This window comes from Anser anser, assembly GCF_964211835.1.
Source record: "Anser anser genome assembly, chromosome: 1".
Classification (NCBI taxonomy): domain Eukaryota; kingdom Metazoa; phylum Chordata; class Aves; order Anseriformes; family Anatidae; genus Anser; species Anser anser.
Window position 1 is genome coordinate 199463020 of NC_139720.1, and position 18090 is coordinate 199481109.

An 18090-nucleotide genomic window follows, 5' to 3' on the forward strand; every position below is an offset into this window, starting at 1 on the left:
GTTGCCCAAACTACCTAGCCTGCCTGGCCTTCAGTTGCCAGCCTGGAAAACTTAAACCAGGACTCTCCCGGGTCCAACATCTGTGCACATGTTCCATATACCATAAGGTGTCTGAAATACCTCCTGCTGCCTGTATTTGAGCACATGAAGCATATCCAAATATTTCATAAGCTGAATCAAAGCTTATTGTCTGTCTTAACTAGGTCTCTATTGACTCTAACAGGAGGTTTTACATGGCCATATATAGGCAACTACTTCTTCAAGAAGCAGATCTTCGTATCGTAGAGGCGTAGGGTAACCTGGCTATTGCAACTGTCTGCTCCCTAGTGCAATTTCTCTCTCCTACTATCTTCAATCATTTATGTAGGTGGTTCCTCCTCCTCTATCTGTCTTCCTAGCATTAATGGTTCGTAGAAGAAATTTTTACTCCAAATCCTTTTGTCTGCAACAACTCAGAAAAAAAACAAACAAACAAATGAACAAACAAACCCAAGAAGAAGAACAACAAAAATGGGTAGATTTGGTAGATTTTGCCAGGGATCTGACACTTTATTGCACATCTCCATGATAAAGGTTTTGAACACATCTGGCAGTTCAGAACATGTGGACACATTTCTGTAGGGATGGACAAATTCAGTTCTGATCAAGTTGAAACAAAAGAAAGATGTAGGTATGCAACTCCTGCTTTTGTTCTTCTTGTTGTTGTTATTATTTTTTACTTAAGCATGCAAAGGGTTCATCTCATTTTCTGCATAACTAATACCCAATAAAAAGAACGTCATAATATTAGTTAACAGATTTTTAAACTTTTTTTTTTCTTTTTAATATTGTTTCCCTTATTTTCTCATTTTAAGCAAACAAAACGTTTTAGGGAAAAAACATCAGAATAATGTAACAGAGTCTTTCAAGCAGATGACATAAGTTACAGAACAAAACCCATATATCTAGAAGGATGCTAAATTGCAAAGCAGAATGCAAATGGAAATATCCCAATGTAAATGTTACAAGGTTTGCCAGATGAATGTTCTAAATGCACCAACAAGCTCATTAGGTGAATCAGAAGCTTTCACTTTGCCATCAGTCTTTATTAGTTGCAGTTGTTGAGTTCTGGTATAGAATCACAGAAGATGAATTCAGTTCACACTACAGGTATTTATATGCCTGAGCACTTTGCTGTATGGATAGATTAATCTACTTGCAAAAATTTATAATTACGTCTATAGCAGAGGATAAAAAAATAAAAAAATAAAAACATTTTACCACATACCTTGTACACACGAATAAATTTATAACCTAATGCAGACTTCAGGCTATCATAATATTTTCTAGACCATTTTCTAAAGAAAGCATATGTATGAAACAACTAATTACAAGAAATGTAACAAAATGTCCTGGTTCCAGTTAGGACAGAGTTAGTTTTCCTCCTAGTAGTTGGTAGGGTGCTATGTTTTGGATTAGGATGAGAAGAGCGCTGATAACATGCTGATGTTTTAATTGTTGCAGAGCAGTGTTTACACCAGGCCAAGGACTTTTCGGCTTCTCGCTCTGTCCTGCCAGCGAGCAGACTGGGGGTGCAGCAGGAGCTGGGAGGGGACAGACCCAGGACAGCTGACCCAAACTGGCCAAAGGGGTATTCCATACCATCTGACGTCATGCTAAACAATATATAGGGGTGGCTAGCTGGGGTGGGGGGGCCGGCTGCTCGGGGATAGGCTGGGCATCGGTCAGCGGGTGGTGAGCAATTGCAATTGTGCATCACTTGTTTCGCACACATTATTATTAGTAGTAATATTATCAATGTTTATTATTATTATTATTATTATTATTATTATTATTATTATTATCCTGTCTTAGTAAACTGTCTTTATCTCAACACACAGGCTTCACTTTCCTGTTTCTCTCCCCCATCCCAGAGAGGGAGGGGGGTGAGCGAACGGCTATGTGGTGTTTAGCTGCTGACCAGGTTAAACCACAACACAAAATTACAAAAATCATGCTTTTTTTTTTAGGATGGAAATAATATAGATTAATATTTGGCATAGGAAGAGAGAAGTTCCAATGTGCTATATAAAGCAAACATACAAACCTGTCATTCTGTTGCTGTACTGGAAGTTAAAGCCATAAAAGTTACTGTGGTACATTGGCTGACACAGAGTTTTACCTATTTATTTCTTCAAGTCAGTGTTTCCATTCAGGAAATGCTCCCAGTACACAAAAACAAATATCACCTTCATTGGTCTTTCCTCAGGGGTACAGCCTTTTTAGCATTAAATAGACTGCTTCTGATCTGGTTTAATGTTAATGAGATCTCCACATAAGAGTCTTGCCATACCACTGTGAAGTGGTGGAGACTGATCACTACAAATTAAATATTAAAGGTGTAGTTTTTAATTGGCTTCATATAAAATTAGTTTTCTATGCATTATTAATTTGGTATGAAAGTTTGGATGACAGTATATTACTTTCATTTTTAGGAAGTCAACCCGGGGCACACTAAAGGCCTGTTCATCTTTTAAATGATCTTTATTTGTATATGAATATTAGAGTTAAAGAAACGAAGAGTTATAACATTTTGTGGGTAGTATTAGGCTATTATCTTTCTTTTTAATGAGATGCACAGCTATAACTTACATGACATCTCATCAGTGAAATAGTGTGGCTAGCACATGAATGGAAGACCATAAATAAATGACACATAAACTGAAATCCTGGTCTAGAAGAGGGCAACAAGCTTTGTCTGCAACTTCAGTGGAGTAAAGATTTCATCTGACCATCTTTCTCCAAAGCTACCACTGTCTTTTTAATGAGATGGAGGAAGTTAAGTTCCTAAACAAGCATATTATTAAAGGACAGTTTTAGCAAAAGCTGACAAATGTTAACAACGTCTGATCAAATTCCGTTCTGAGTAATTGCAAGCTGTCTGCGCACATTTGAATTAACCTTTTTTATTCACACACTCATTTTTCTGCTTTGTCAACAACTGTCTAAAGTACTGTCATAAATAGTTATGTCCTCTAACTTCACGATGAGTGGAATGACTTCCTGTCTCTCAGCAGTCTGCCCATTCCCTTCAGCATCTGCACAAGTGATGATGCAGTTTCCCATCAGTTGAGATGAAGGTACGTCCAGCCAAGTCTTTGCATCTATCAACAATCAATTAATACAAGCTCAGGACAGAAAAAAAAAATGGGACAGAAGAAATCATTTTTGATAATGTACTTTATCATGCATGAATATCACCTGCACTGAGCCTAAAAATCTACATTTGCAGCAAAGCAGCATCCAGGTGATCAACAGAACAATATCACAATTTGGCTCTCTTCAATCTCTTAGCAAAATGCAGCCTTTTACAAGAGAACTTATTACCTTCAAAGGTATAAGAAAACTGATCATTTCAGCCTCTGATGTTATTGATGATGTCAGGGACATTCAGGCCAACGGTCCATTGAAGAAAATTATGAAGTTTGCAACAGCCCTGGTAGCAGCAGAACAATTATAAGGTTTGTAGGAAAACAAGTCTGAAAGTCAGAGAAATATGAAGGATATCTGTAGGAAATAAGATTTGACTATATGTGAATTAATGATATATACAGGCAGAAACACCTGAGACCCACTGAAAATAGTAACACGGGAATATTCTTTTGCAAAATTTCCCCCCAGAAACACGGTAGTTGACTTACAGCTGTTTGGTCTTGAATTACAGTCTGATATGCATAATGTTTCATAATTATTGCATATATATTTCATAAATATTGAACGTTTGTGTTAAATACACTTTCTTGTGATTCTGTACAGAATGCTGAAAGTCCATTTTAGAAATCCCCACGACTAGACTTTAAAATGTGTTGAAAATTAATTTGGCACAATGTTCTAAAATATCAGATGTCTTAGGTGAAGAAAACACAAACACATGTCAATTGTTTCTCAAACCATGCTGGCAGAACAACAAAAGCACCCCAGAAATGTAGACCATAGTATGGACCATGGGTTATGGTTTGTTTTTGTTTTTGTTCTCTTTTAATCTGGGTTGTGTTTTGTTTTGTTTTGTTTTGTTTTGTTTTCTTGTTTCTTTTTCCTTTTTCTTTTTTTCTTTTTTTCTTTTTTTCTTCTTTTCTTCTTTTTTCTTTTTATTTTTTGAACAGGGAAAAGGTATACTTGATGTAACAACTCTAAGACACAACTAAAGAAGTAGATACGTGGCAATATTTCTGCTAGTTATTTACTTGTCCTTAAATACTGGTGTATTTAATGCTTGCTAGCGATAGAAACTTAATCAAATGTTCATCTCCCTGTGATAATAATAATAATAATAATATAATCAACTATACCTTTTTGATCAGAGCAAAGGAGAGCTTCCAAAATAATAGTATTTGCTGTTTTATTTACTAGCAGACCTGAATCCAATCACACCAGTGATAGTCAGTGAAAACCTCATAGTGAGGTGATGATACTTTAACTAGCTTCTGTATGCATATTAGCATAGGACTGTGCTTAGATGGATAAGCTATGAAGCAGGAATAATTGGGCAGATTCAGCATTCCATCTTTCTGGCTCTGCAGCTTTCAGGACATGTGCTGTAGCTCTGCTTACCACATACATGTACAGGAAAATAAGCAAAAAACATTTTCTGTTGAAGCCAGCTGTTTGTCTGTTGGTTGCAATGAACTAAATGAGAAGTGAATGAGAGGAATATGCAAAGATCAACTAGTGAAACAGGTGCTAGATTAATATATATTTATTGGTATATTTTATTGGAATGCTTCATCAAATTTTACTCCATTAGCCAAACTACGATAGTTTTCTCCTAATCATGTGCAGAGTAATATCTCTTTGCATTGTATTGTTTAATATTGATCAATTCAATTTATTTTCAAAATGCAAAACTATATAAATTCACAATGAAAAACAGTTAATTCCTATGCGGTCACCTTCCACATAAGGATCTTAGCATGTACTTACCACTGATTTAGACTAAGAATTCTGACAAGTACTAAATAGAGAGAAGATAAGTGACTTGCTCAAGATCACATAAAAATAGAAAGCCAAAAATAGAAATCCAAGAATAGAATTCATGGGGCAAACTCACAGCTGTAATTGAGGTAGAAACTTGGCTTTTACTCTTCAAAACAGATCTACTTATGCAACTGACAGGAAGAATTATTGATTTCATCTATTTACTCCTTGCTAATAATGAAAAATGATAGATTTGAAAACCTATCCTTATTCAAACTGATGGAGTAGTAAAATGAAGAGGTAAGTGTGACCATTATGCTGACTCCTGTACCACATGGCCTTCAAACAGATGTGAAGTTCCTCTTTGGTTCCACAGACAGGTTTTTACTAAGGACAGGTATTTCCCTTCCTAGATTTCAGTCCCTTGGCATAAAGTGACTAATAAGTGAAATTACATGATGGCAGAATGATAAAACATGATAAAAAAAACAAAAAACACAAACAAAAACAAAATAAACAAAATCCTTCTGTAACGATAAATACTGCTGCTTAATCTCAACTATTCTTTTGTTACATATTAATGTGACAATTCCTGTCTATCACTTTGACAGGTAAATAATAGCATAATCTGTGAAGTTAAGTGCAATGTATGATCTTGAAATGATCAGTTTAGAGCGTTACGGTTACTTTGCCCCAATATAGAAGCTTCTTCCTGGATTTCTTCTTGTCTCTGAGTTTTGTTCAAGTACCAATGCTGGAATTTGATTGATATAAGCCAGACTCGCACAGATATTGACACTTTGTGAAGACCTTTTGGTCATGGCAAAATGCACACCTTTTCTTTTCTTTTTTTTTAATGAATCCCAGAGCTGGAAATAACAGACCAGTTGCATGTTAAAGTTGAAATGAGTGGCAGAGATCTGAGCTGGAACACATGTACGCTTCTTCTCAGAGTAGAAAGAAATCTGTTCACCACGCTGTACAAATATTCAGATTTTGGGTCTAGGCTCTGTGTAAAAACAGTGCACAAAGAATTGGTGAAGAAATGTAGTGAACCGACAAAGCTCACTCTGTGTATGCCCAGCAATTTTTCCCCTAAGAAATTTACCGCTCTGTAAGGCCATCATGAATGTATAATCCCATCAAGCAGTCAAAAAAAAAAAAAAGAAAAAAAAAAAAAAAGGAGGCATGGCAAATACTTTCTTCATGTCTTACAGTCTTCCGAACTGCTTCTGGAGCACTGCTCAACATGCTAGGCTGTGCATAAAGTTTGAATCCAACCTGTACCGATAGTCTCAAAGACAGATGTGTAAATATTTCTCATTTGCTCTGCTTGAAATGAAACAGAAAAAAAATAACGTTTTATAAATGGATCATTGATGCAATAGCAGTGAGCCCAGTGGAAACTCAAAATTATCATATAATTTACCAAGTGCCAGATTAGAGGTAACATAAAATTAATCCAATTTAGACTTGCTCTTACTTTAGCTTATGTTGCTTTAAAACTGTTTACATTTAATTCTGTGTTAACGAGATCAGACTAATGAAAGCTAAGATAAAACTGGAATGCGAAAGTAAGAGATCGGTGTTTATTAGATAATCTATTCATCTGCAGGAAAAAAAATAAATAATAAAATAAAATAAATAAAATAAAATAAAATAAAATAAAATAAAATAAAATAAAATAAAATAAAATAAAATAAAATAAAATAAATAAAATAAAATAAAATAAAATAAAATAAAATAAAATAAAATAAAATAAAATAAAATGAATGCAAAGGAATGTGGCAAAAAGGATTTTGTCAGTGAGATGGTTTCCAGATGACTGACAGTCATAGAATGTTGTGTTTTAACCCGGCTGGCAGCTAAACACCACAGAGCCGTTCGCTCACCCTCCCCCCTCCCTCTCTGGGATGGGGGAGAGAAACAGGAAAGTGAAGCCTGTGAGTTGAGATAAAGACAGTTTATTAAGACAAGAAAATAATAATAACAATAATAATAATAGTGATAATGATAATAGTATTAATAATAATAATGTGGAAGAAACAAATGATGCACAACGCAATTGCTCACTACCCGCTGACCGATGCCCAGCCTATCCCCAAGCAGCCGGCCCCCCCACCCCGGCCAGCTACCCCTATATATTGTTTAGCATGACGTCAGATGGTATGGAATACCCCTTTGGCCAGTTTGGGTCAGCTGTCCTGGACCTGTCCCCTCCCAGCTCCTGCTGCACCCCCAGCCTGCTCGCTGGCAGGACAGAGCGAGAAGCTGAAAAGTCCTTGGCCTGGTGTAAACACTGCTCTGCAACAATTAAAACATCAGCATGTTATCAGCGCTCTTCTCATCCTAATCCAAACATAGCACCCTACCAGCTACTAGGAGGAAAATTAACCCTGTCCTAACTGGAACCAGGACATGGAGAAAGACGACTTGGTCCAGTTACTTTTCAAATTATTAACTCTTCTGTGAATGTTACATGTACCACAGCTTCTATGGAGATTGATTTTAGAAGTTATTATTATTACTACTATTACAGAATGTAATAATAATTACATAATGTAATAATATGCAGAATGTAACAATAATTTCTACATTTCAAGAACTTGAGAGAAATGGAACAGACGGCCTCTGCCCTGAGAACCTACAAAATGCATGTAACTGCTGTTTCTCAACTGATCAGTTGATGCAGTAGAGACATGAAAACCAATAGATGGTTATATAGAAAAAGTAATAGCCTAAGAAAATTATCTCTGAAGGAATTTTCTTAAGGAATATAAGAAAGAAAATCTGCAGTTGATAAGACCAGAACAAGGTGTAATAATGAGAAAGAAGATAACAAACTGGAGATTTTAAGCTCTTTATGCAGCTATGAAAAGACTTCAGAAAGAATTCACAAGATGAATAAAATTTGATTTATTTGTTTCTTTCAGAACAAATTTCTATTATTTCATAAGAATATAGCCAGACTATAAAGAAAAGCAAGGGGTCAAAGATGGTTCTTAAAGACATAGTTTGGATAGTGATATTCTTCACAGTGATTGAGAAAAGGAATTACTAGCAAGAGCTTGCCTAAGCAGGACTCTCACTTCACTACCTTATTTCACTATCAGACAGCAGGTTTCTAGACATTATAATAAAAAGAATTTTTAAAAAGGGAAAGTGAGATGGTTATGAGTGAGATGGTTATTCATCACTCCAGTCCATGTATTTGTATTGAAGAGCAACCATTATTTTATTTAAGGTTTATCCAACATCATCTCGGATTTTCTCTGAAAAGTGTATTTCCAATTGCCTATGGAATGATTTTAGGATGGTTTAGGCAAATAGTAAATATTAGTAAATAATCCTTTACGGTCATTATAAAATTTATAATATCTATATTTTATGTATTTATGTATTTATAAATACAGAAGTTCTAGAAATTCTGAAAAGAAAAAAAAAAGAAAAAAAACCACTGTAACAAAAATAAATAGTAGGATCTGACAATAAAAATCTGCTCTCAAAAATGAACTCTGAGATAATGTTGGAGATTCATTCTTAGAGATTCTGTTCCAAAGAACCTAGCTCAGCCTTAACCACACTGAGTAAAAAGTAGGCAACCAGCCTTTCTCTGGGGAGAGCCGAAAAAGGACCAGAAGAATGGAGCTGAGTGCTGAGGGAAGGTAGCCATTATCCTGCACATTTGCAGTCATTTCATTAAAATTTGCTCCTTACTCCTGGTGTTCTAACTCAACAGGGAAATACGTTGCAGTTTATTAGACTCCTGCTTCTCCTGAGAGACATGGCATATCACAGGGCTTGTCTGTTTAATGCTGTCTCAATATTTCCTCTTGGGAGAAGATACCATTTTCACTCCCTCAAGTGAGCAGCATTTGAAATCAGTTCTGATTAGTGCTCTCTCTATTTCATCCAGGTTCAATTAGTGGAGGATATTGAAGCTGTGAATTACCTGTCATCCAAGCTTCCTGGTATGTTTACAAAAGCAAATGGACTATATTATAAGGATATTGTATATGAAAATGGAGCTATTTATTAATATTTTTTTACAGCACCCTGGTGCAAACATTAGCTAGGAATAAACCCTATGGTTATTTCTCCCAGTATGCTTTGATTTTCATCTCATCAACACTACCAACCAGTAAAAAAGTTCAAAATGCTTCAAGAATACAGAGTACTTTCACTGCAGTTTTAGGAATATTTCACTGCAGGAAAACAAAAACAAAAACAAAAACAAAAACAAAAACAAAACTTCATGCTTGTGGAAGAAGAGGAATTTTAATATTTCTAGTGGATTGTTTACAAGGCAGTCTGTTTCATTCTCTGAGTCTTCATGCAATAACTTACTCTCCATGAAAGAAAGGAAATTACATCATGTTTTCAAAGATGTCTGAAATGCTGGGAAATGGATGGCAATTTAAGGCTTAATTTTGCCTGAAGGCAAGGAGCAGTGGAATAAGGCTACCTCTAAAAACCCGTTTGCCTGGCTGCATGAGGTGAACACTGTATAGGCAATGTTTGTGATCAGACAGGGCATGAAAAAAGTGATAAATGAGTAGAGTAATTTGGGCATGAAGAAGCTTTGGTGAGGGTACGTGCTTTGATTTTTCTATCTACCTTTCTGTCTCAATAGAATAAATAGGGCTATTTTTAATTTTCTTGAGTTGTTTATGGGACAACTGTCATTCATCTGAGTTTACATATAATACCTCAAACTGTTCCTTATACATCTGAAAGAGAATACTGTATTTTTTAAAATACCTTTTAATCTATGATCCAAATATGGTATTAAAATAAAAGCCAGTAGCAGAAATTACTACCTAGTGCAGTTCTCAGCACCTACTCATAGGCATGCAGAGTACAGAGTGATTCATATTTGTCTCTAGAGCAAAAGACATAAGATACGTCATTATTGACTGTGGAATAAGAAATCATACATTGGTATTTGCCACGATATAACTGCTACCGTGTATACCCCTCTTCATGAATTTTATAATGACTTTTTTTGTGGGACTATGGTCATAATTTTACGCCACTCTTACTTCTCTGCTTCAAGAAGGGCATGATAAGCCAGCAGATTTTTCTAAAGCATTTAAGTACCTAAAGATGCAAATTAGTACCTACTGATATTTCAAAACCATGTATAAACTGAAATGTCATTGATTCTAGTGGGGAATTGATGCTTAGGTTTCTCAAAATTTTAGTAGGATCCTATCTGCATCCTTAAGCACCTAAATGCCTTTGAAAGTCTGGCCTAAGTTGTCTGAAATTACATTATTAGCTAATGCTGCTGTAGTAGTGTGAATAATCCAGATACGTATGATTTTTGGATGGCATAGATTTATATTCTTTGCATCCATACATCACTAGTAATACTGATGGATAAAGATGTTCAACAAGATATCTTCAGCAGGAAAAATATGTTCTCCTAGAGTATCCTGTATGCTAATTGCACCTACACTGCTCTATTACTTGCAGAATATTTAAGATAAATTAGTCTTTACTAATATAGCTTTCTAAATAAAGTAATTTGATTACTGTTTGTGTGATTTATTTATTTTTATTATTTCTTTTTTCTTTTAAATTGGCATTTTCAACTAAAGGAAGACAGAGACTGTAACAGTCTAGTAGTTAACTATAGTAATGACTGATTTTGAGAAGGTTATTGCTACTATGAACCATATCCTGTGATTTATAGCAGCAATAATGTATTTTTTTATTTATTTTTTTTTAAGTTGGAAGATGTAGCACAGTTGAGCGCCTGCACTGGAAAATCAATTGCTCCCTGATGGTGAATGAAAATTCCCAACACGGATGTCATTCAGGAAGGTAATAACAACTGCAGTTCTTCCAGACCCTCTAAGTCCACAGTTGGTGTGGAAATTTGGTGTCTTTTAGCTTTTTTTCCTTGTTAGATATAAACATTAGTTCCAAAGTATTCCTGATTAACTCTTTCCTTATTCATGTGGTATCTGAACACATAAAAAGTATCTGAAAAATTATGTCCTAACTCTATGTTTACAATGTGTCTACATCACATTTAATTACTTTTCTATACCTGTTTTGAGACAGTACTAGAAACGGACACCAGATTTGCTGACCATTGATGTGTACTATAATGCTATAATGCTAATTCAGTATTTCTTTTTTTTTTTTTTGGGGGGGGGATGGGGACAGGTATTAAAGATCGCTTTACAATGAAATTAGATGAGCAATACAGAACTCTCAAAGAATTATTTTCCTAAAATATTGTTCAATTTGCATATACTATAAAATTACAATAAGCTTACTAATTACAATCTATTTTAATTATTTTTAATGAGAAAATGAACATATATTTTGCATGCTTGTTTGTTTTAAAGTAGCCTCTGTCATGATTAAGTAAATACTTAAAGGAAACAAAGGGATACGGTTCACAATATTTTCATTATTTAATTACTTTAAATTCATTGATCTGTTCTCTCTTTAGGGTAAAGATGAAGTTTTATATTATTTATCAGAAAAACAGAGGGAAGGTTGAACTTCTGTTGCACACATGACTCTTTGTTGTTTAAATTGGTATCATTTGAGTTGTAAGAATGTGATGTAAATGTTGTATAAGTAGTATGAATACTTACAGATTACTTCATTAGTTGTCATGATGAATACTATTTTCTTTTTTTTTTTTGCATAAATATGAGTTGCAATGTTCATCACGATTCCTACAGTAAATTGAAAAGTTAGAATTTTGACAAAAATCTTAAATCTGCTTAGTGTTTTACTGTAAATTAAAATAGAAACTGAAAAGGGGAATATTTAAGTGTTCTTTTCTACACTTGAATAGTAACTAGCAAAAAAAATGATAAAAGGAACAAACATGACACAGAAGTTGAAATACAAGTTTCATGAAAGAGGGTGAAAAAGAAATTGTTTAAAACCACAGTGCTTTGTAAAGGACAGACTTTTGAAAGATAATTACTACCTTGGGTTTGAAGCAACAAATTATTCTGCAGAGATATCCTTTCTCATGAGTCTTCATTGTTTTTTTAAAATAACTTTTACTTTCCTGGCATTTAAATTTCATATCTGAAAAAGCTATTGCAGGGCAGCATTTTTTGTTGCTATTACATCTTTCATCATTCACAGCAAATCACCTTCTGGTTTTGTTGAATTTCAAGTGCAAACCATACCATTTGCCTGCTTAACCGTCTCCTTGTGAACTACTCATATTGTCTTGGCTACAAAATCACAACAGGAAGAAGATATTTTAAATGGTTTACTTTTTCTCTTTGCTCATAAAGACTTCAAAGCTTTCTAATAATTTATTCTATGTACAATGACAGTGCTTCGCAATAGGGGACTATGTGCAGCAGCTGTTCTTGTTGCCTCTACAGTGAGAATGTCATTGTATTTTGTCTTTGAGAGGGAACTCTTCTTTTCCTGAAATCATTTGTTCTCAAGACATAGCTCCTACCTTGCTATTCTAATAGTATTAAATATATCAGACAATGCATAAATAATGGTGTTATAAGTAATATAATTGACATGAAGCAACAGATGCCTCTTTTTTCAAGCCAATCTGATTATTAATCTGTCCACATGTTTACATATAATACTTATACAGTTCTTCGTTCTAAAGCACTAACATTTCCATCTGTAGTATTCATACATTATACATTCCTCAGGTTAATAGAATCTTTAATAACCATAAATTACTATAAAATAGTAATATTTTATATATTTAAATATTTTATATATTTAAAATAGTAATATTTTATACACTGTTGATAACTAGGGAGTGCATATAATGAGGAAAGGTCATACATGTGGAAAACATTTAGCTTGAAATTGAGCTTGCTTTGTTAAATATGTGTAAAAGAGAAATTTTGTTTTCACTAGTGTGTAATTTCTGTAACTGTTAGCACAGTGATTCAGGTTAGCAGAAGTATTCTCATTGCCTATCTCTTTCTGTGGGTAGAAGCTGCCTGCCATTCAAAGTTATCGCCAGTGAGACAAAAAAGCTTTCCACAACCACTAGAAAACTTGACAAAAATTTCACTAGTGGCATTTATAGGCAGTGAAGAAGGAGTGTGCATGTTTGCCTGAAATGGGCAGTTAAGCTGGCAGAAAAGAGGTATAGATGAGTTTGGTACAGTATTTCAGGTCCTGTCATGAATTTACACTAGGTATGGTCAGATCACAGATCTTATATGAAGGAAAGATCTTCCATACTGGAATGAAAATTTCTTCTGATAGGCCATACCTTTGATGGGAATGATGTAATAGAATGTATAACCTTTTCATCTTAATATAGCATGTGTTAAACACCTAAAAAAAATGTGCACTGTGTTGGGAAGCATTTTATGTGCTGCAAACACATCAGCTGCAAATCTCAGAGCTTCCCAGGACTACATTCAAAAATCAATGACAATACTAGTTTCTCCAGTATTGTCACCTGTAACAGCCGGTTTTATCTTAAACAAATATTTAAATTTGTGTGTTTGTAGTGTTGCTTGATTTTCTTCTACATTATTGCACTGAATTCCTAGTCTACTAAAGATAAGCATATACATATATTTAATTATCTAGGACTCTAGGAAGATTTCAAAACCAGGAAACTATAATTTATAAACTCCCCTTTTAGCATTTATTTTTATTGTTGTTAAGTCCTAGAGTAAAAGAAAATTATAGTACTTCCATGTTGGTCCATTCTGACTGACTTAAATAGAATTCATCTTTATGAACAAAGGAGAAACAATATTCTCCTCTTTGCATGAAAGTCTAGTAATTCTAACTACTAATTCTACCAAACAACATGATTACATTTATTTTGTTCATTGTGGAAATATTTTTTTTAATCATTTAAAGAAAATCTTATTTGAATTAGGTATTCCCTTTTTCAGACCTTCTTGCACCTCTCTTAGAAGTTTTTAAAAATATTCTTGATGTCTTGATGTACTGTGGAAGAGATTTAGAAGTTCTATTTATGTAGTTTTGGAAATCCCAGATTTATCTTTTAAATATTCAGAATAAATGGGTATATGTGTAACCTACTCAAGCTTTTGATCAAAATATAAAAATCTGATTTGTCAGGAAAAAAAGATATATGTAGATAAATAGGTGGTTCAGACTTTCCTCTTTGCTATTGCATAACTTTCACTCAGTGTCTTTTCTAAATCATGAAGCCATAAATAAATAAACAAAAATTACATTATTAAAAGGAAATGAAAAGATAAATTTACAAGAGAAAGCACATAATATTTTGTACAAAAATTGCTTTTGTCATTCCAGGGTAAATTCCACTGAATATTCAGAGGAGATTGTAAATTTAAAACTTCCAATAAATTGAAAATCTTTATGGAAACTAAGGAAATAATGCCTAATGATATGAAGAAATACTTTTAAACAAAAGAAGCATTATGTTACATTGATTAACAGTAATGTTTGCCAAGAAAAAGTTGACACAGAATTAGTTTTAAGAGCACACAAATTCCCCTATTATTATATCGTTCAAGGTTATATACTCATAAGAAACAATTATCATATCATTACCCTTGCACTATAAGACTAATTTCCTATTTCAACATTGATGTGAACATACTTAGCTGACTGAAAGGGATGGAGAAAATCCATGCATAATTTTCTTTAATGGGTTGAGTCTAGGGAGAGTCTCTCATAAAAAATAATAAAGGCTGAAGGCACACAGAAGACTTCAGGTTTTCAGTGCTAATCCATGCCATACAACCATGTTGAAGACATCATTGTTTAAATTAAATGTTTTCCCATATTTCAACCATTTCAGTATAACCACTTACCATATTCTTTTTTGTGGTATGTTATCTGATATTCTTCATTTCCATTCCCACTCCCCAACCAACCAACCAACCAACCAACCAACCAACCACAACAACAACAAACTGAACTGATTTGCAAACACCAGTTCTTCATCGTGGTGTTTTTATTTGTTTGTATTATTATTTTTTAATTATTTATTTATTTCCCATGGAATAATATCAGAAAAAAATGTCTTGTGAAGAAACTGAGGAGATTCTTTATTACAGTAGGATTTTATAGAACTTAGCCATTTCAAGGAAACCACAGTTAAATGGAATGAAAGCATAAAAGAACCATGAACTTTTGGAGAGGTCACAGGTGGAACATTATGATGTTCACCAGACTAGCTCACAGCTGTTTGGTGTCTGCCTGCCTGGATGAATCAACAGCCCCAGGTGATCCAGCAATGTTCCTTATAGACTGAACATGGAGAGTAATGTATATCAGAGAAGGATTTAAAAATATCATATTAAACAGGAATCTAGCAAAACCACCAATACTTTTTTTTGTTTGTTTGTTTAAATCTCTTACCCTTCAAATAATATACAGATATATGGGTTTCCACGTTTTCCACTAAGAAATGTACATATATACATATATTTTATTCAATAACTGCTTCCCATTATATTCAGATACAGTCACTAGAACAGATGATTAATTCCAAACTCTTCCATCTGAGTGAAAATGCTGATGACTGAAATAGAGTCAAGTTATCTTTGGCATCTTTTTGCCCAATGAATCTTTAGGAATGTCATGACAAGCGGATGTTTCTTGTAGCTGTGCTCACTGTGTCCAAATTAGTCTTTAGGTGTAAGACTGTGAGTAAGGCACAGAAAGGTAAAAGAAAATTTTGATCACTTCAGTTGAAGAATCTTGCATCTTATGTGATGCAGAAAGAGGAAACACATACAAGTAAAATGAAAGGTTTTGTACAAGAAGATTACCTACCTTACTAACTACATCAAAAGACTCAGCATGGTTTTGTATTCCTATCATCACAACGAAAGCTGTCAGTGTCATCCTAAGATAATACTGAGTGTAAAACAAAATGCAACAAAATAGAACACCAACTTAGTTATTTGTTTATACCATAACTGAATACGATTTTGAAGACCAGAACTTTAACTTATCCACTGAAGTAATTTTGGAAAACTGACCCCATGACATTTTGTCCAAAGTTGCATAGGATATGTTTGAAAGCACAGGGAACCAAACATCTATAGCTAAGCCCTCTTCATGCACCCTAAACTGCCTTCCTCTGCTCACTAGTCCTGGCTGCAAGGCTAGTTAGAAGCTGAAGCTTACTACTTTTCCCTACAGTGCTCAGGAACAACTTGATGCCAGATCTTATGTCTTGTACACCTCCTCATTCATGTTGTTTTGCAGAATGATTGGAGCTGAACCATAAAACACAAAACATTACAGAGTCCTGTGAATAACTGTTATTTAGCTATTCATTTAAATTTAACTTATTTAAATTAGTTATCCACTTAAATTCGACTAAATTAAGTTTTTATTTAACAAATAAAATGGCATGAGTTTTCATTTGAAAAAAAATAATAATAAATGTAGATTGATCATAGAATTATAGAATGCTTTGGATTGGAAAGGACCTTAAAGATCATCTAGTTCCAACACCCAAGGATACCTTCCACTAGACCAGGTTGCTCAAAGCCCCATCCAACCTGACTTGGATAAGCTTCAAGGGAGGGAACATCTACAGCTTCTCTGGGCAACTTGTTACAGTGCCTCACAGTCCTCATAGCAAAGAATTTCTTCCTAATGTCTAATGTAAATCTACCTTCTTTTATTTTAAAGCCATTCCCTCTTGTCCTATCACAACACTCCTCAACAAAGAGTCCCTTTTCCAGCTTACCTATAGCCCTCTTTAGGTGTTGGAAGGTCTCTATAAAGTCTTCCCAGAGCCTTCTCTTCTTCAGGCTGAACAATCCCGATTCCCTCAGCCTGTCTTCACAGAAGAGGTGCTCCAGCCCATTGATCATCCTTGTGGCCCTCCTCTGGGCCCACTCTTACAGGTCCATGTATTTCTTATGCTGAGAGGCCCAGAGCTGAATGCAGTACTTCAGGTGTGGTCTCACAAGAGTGGAATAGGGGAGCAAAATCACCTCCTTTGGCCTGCTATCTGTACTTATTTTGATGCTAAGTTTTGATGATAAGATTTTCCTTTTCCCCCTACACTTCAAAAACATAACTCAGGAAAATTTCAAAAGGAAACTAACAGAACACTAAATTGCAGAAATTACTCATTGTTCAACAAATTAATCATTCTGGAATTTTTAAATAGTCTCTCTGTTTGTTTTTTTGTTTGTTTGTTTGTTTTTTTTTTTTGATTAATATAAGTAATTTCAGTTGACCTGAGACTGTATTGTTCATCAAATAAGCTCCTCTCCAGAAACATCTTGCTCAGCTCTCCGCCAGCTGCACCCTCTTGAAGAGTCAAGCAGTTCCCTGTTTACTGTAATTGTGAAGTGAAAAAGGGGGAAGTGAAAGAAAAAGAGATGACAGATTTCTTATGGTTTCTTGTGTATAATTGATCATTGTCAAAAATAACCTCTTGCCTGAAAAAGCAATGGGGTTAGTCAGGTGCTTGCTGAAATCTCTTCTGTTGCTTTACTCAGTCTTGTTTCCTCACTCTCACAGGTGAGGAAACACATTGCTGCTGCCCTCAACACCACTCATAGTGAAGAAGTGACAGTCACACCAGAGGCTGAGGGAGAAGCATAGGCATGAAATGAGGTGGCAACAGGAGAAATGACAGCGTCAAGCAACAGTGAAAGGTGACAACAAAAACAACACTCACTTGCAGCCTCTATAGGGGGAAAATAAAGCTAAATCCTAAAAGATTCATTTGCAATTATGTTTCATTTATCTTTCCATTAGCTTTGGTTTAGTGATGTCTTGAGATTTTTAAAAAATAGCAATTGGCAATATAGAAACTTTGACTGTATTTCCTAATAGTCTGGTAGGAAAACACTGGACTGCAGTCTTCATCTGAATGCAGTCTAACCCATACATCTTCTGTATGTTTTCATTCCAAGCAGCTGGTGCTATTTAGTCTGACAAATGAAACACTTCAGACAGTTTCTCAACTGTTGTAATTAAAAATAGGAAACAGCAAGGTAAATAAAGTAATCATGGGATCAATAAAGCATTATTATTTTAATGAAGATCTCAAAAGCCCCAGTTGTAAAGTGTTAGGTTTCAAAGTGTAGGAAATTGTAGCAAGCACACAATGGTCTCTGATCATGCTTTTCAGCAAAAAGATGAACAAAAAAAGAAGTGCCTTGTTGAAATTCAGTTCTT

General features: G+C 34.5%; 1 long non-coding RNA gene across 1 annotated transcript; it reads left to right on the forward strand.

Moving 5' to 3' along the window:
- The first annotated feature begins 8906 nt into the window (after positions 1 to 8906).
- Positions 8907 to 17525, forward strand: LOC310892762. Its single transcript, XR_014578400.1, has 3 exons — positions 8907 to 8924; positions 10689 to 10782; positions 17428 to 17525. It is a non-coding gene; the product is annotated as an uncharacterized lncRNA (long non-coding RNA).
- Positions 17526 to 18090: the final 565 nt, after the last annotated feature.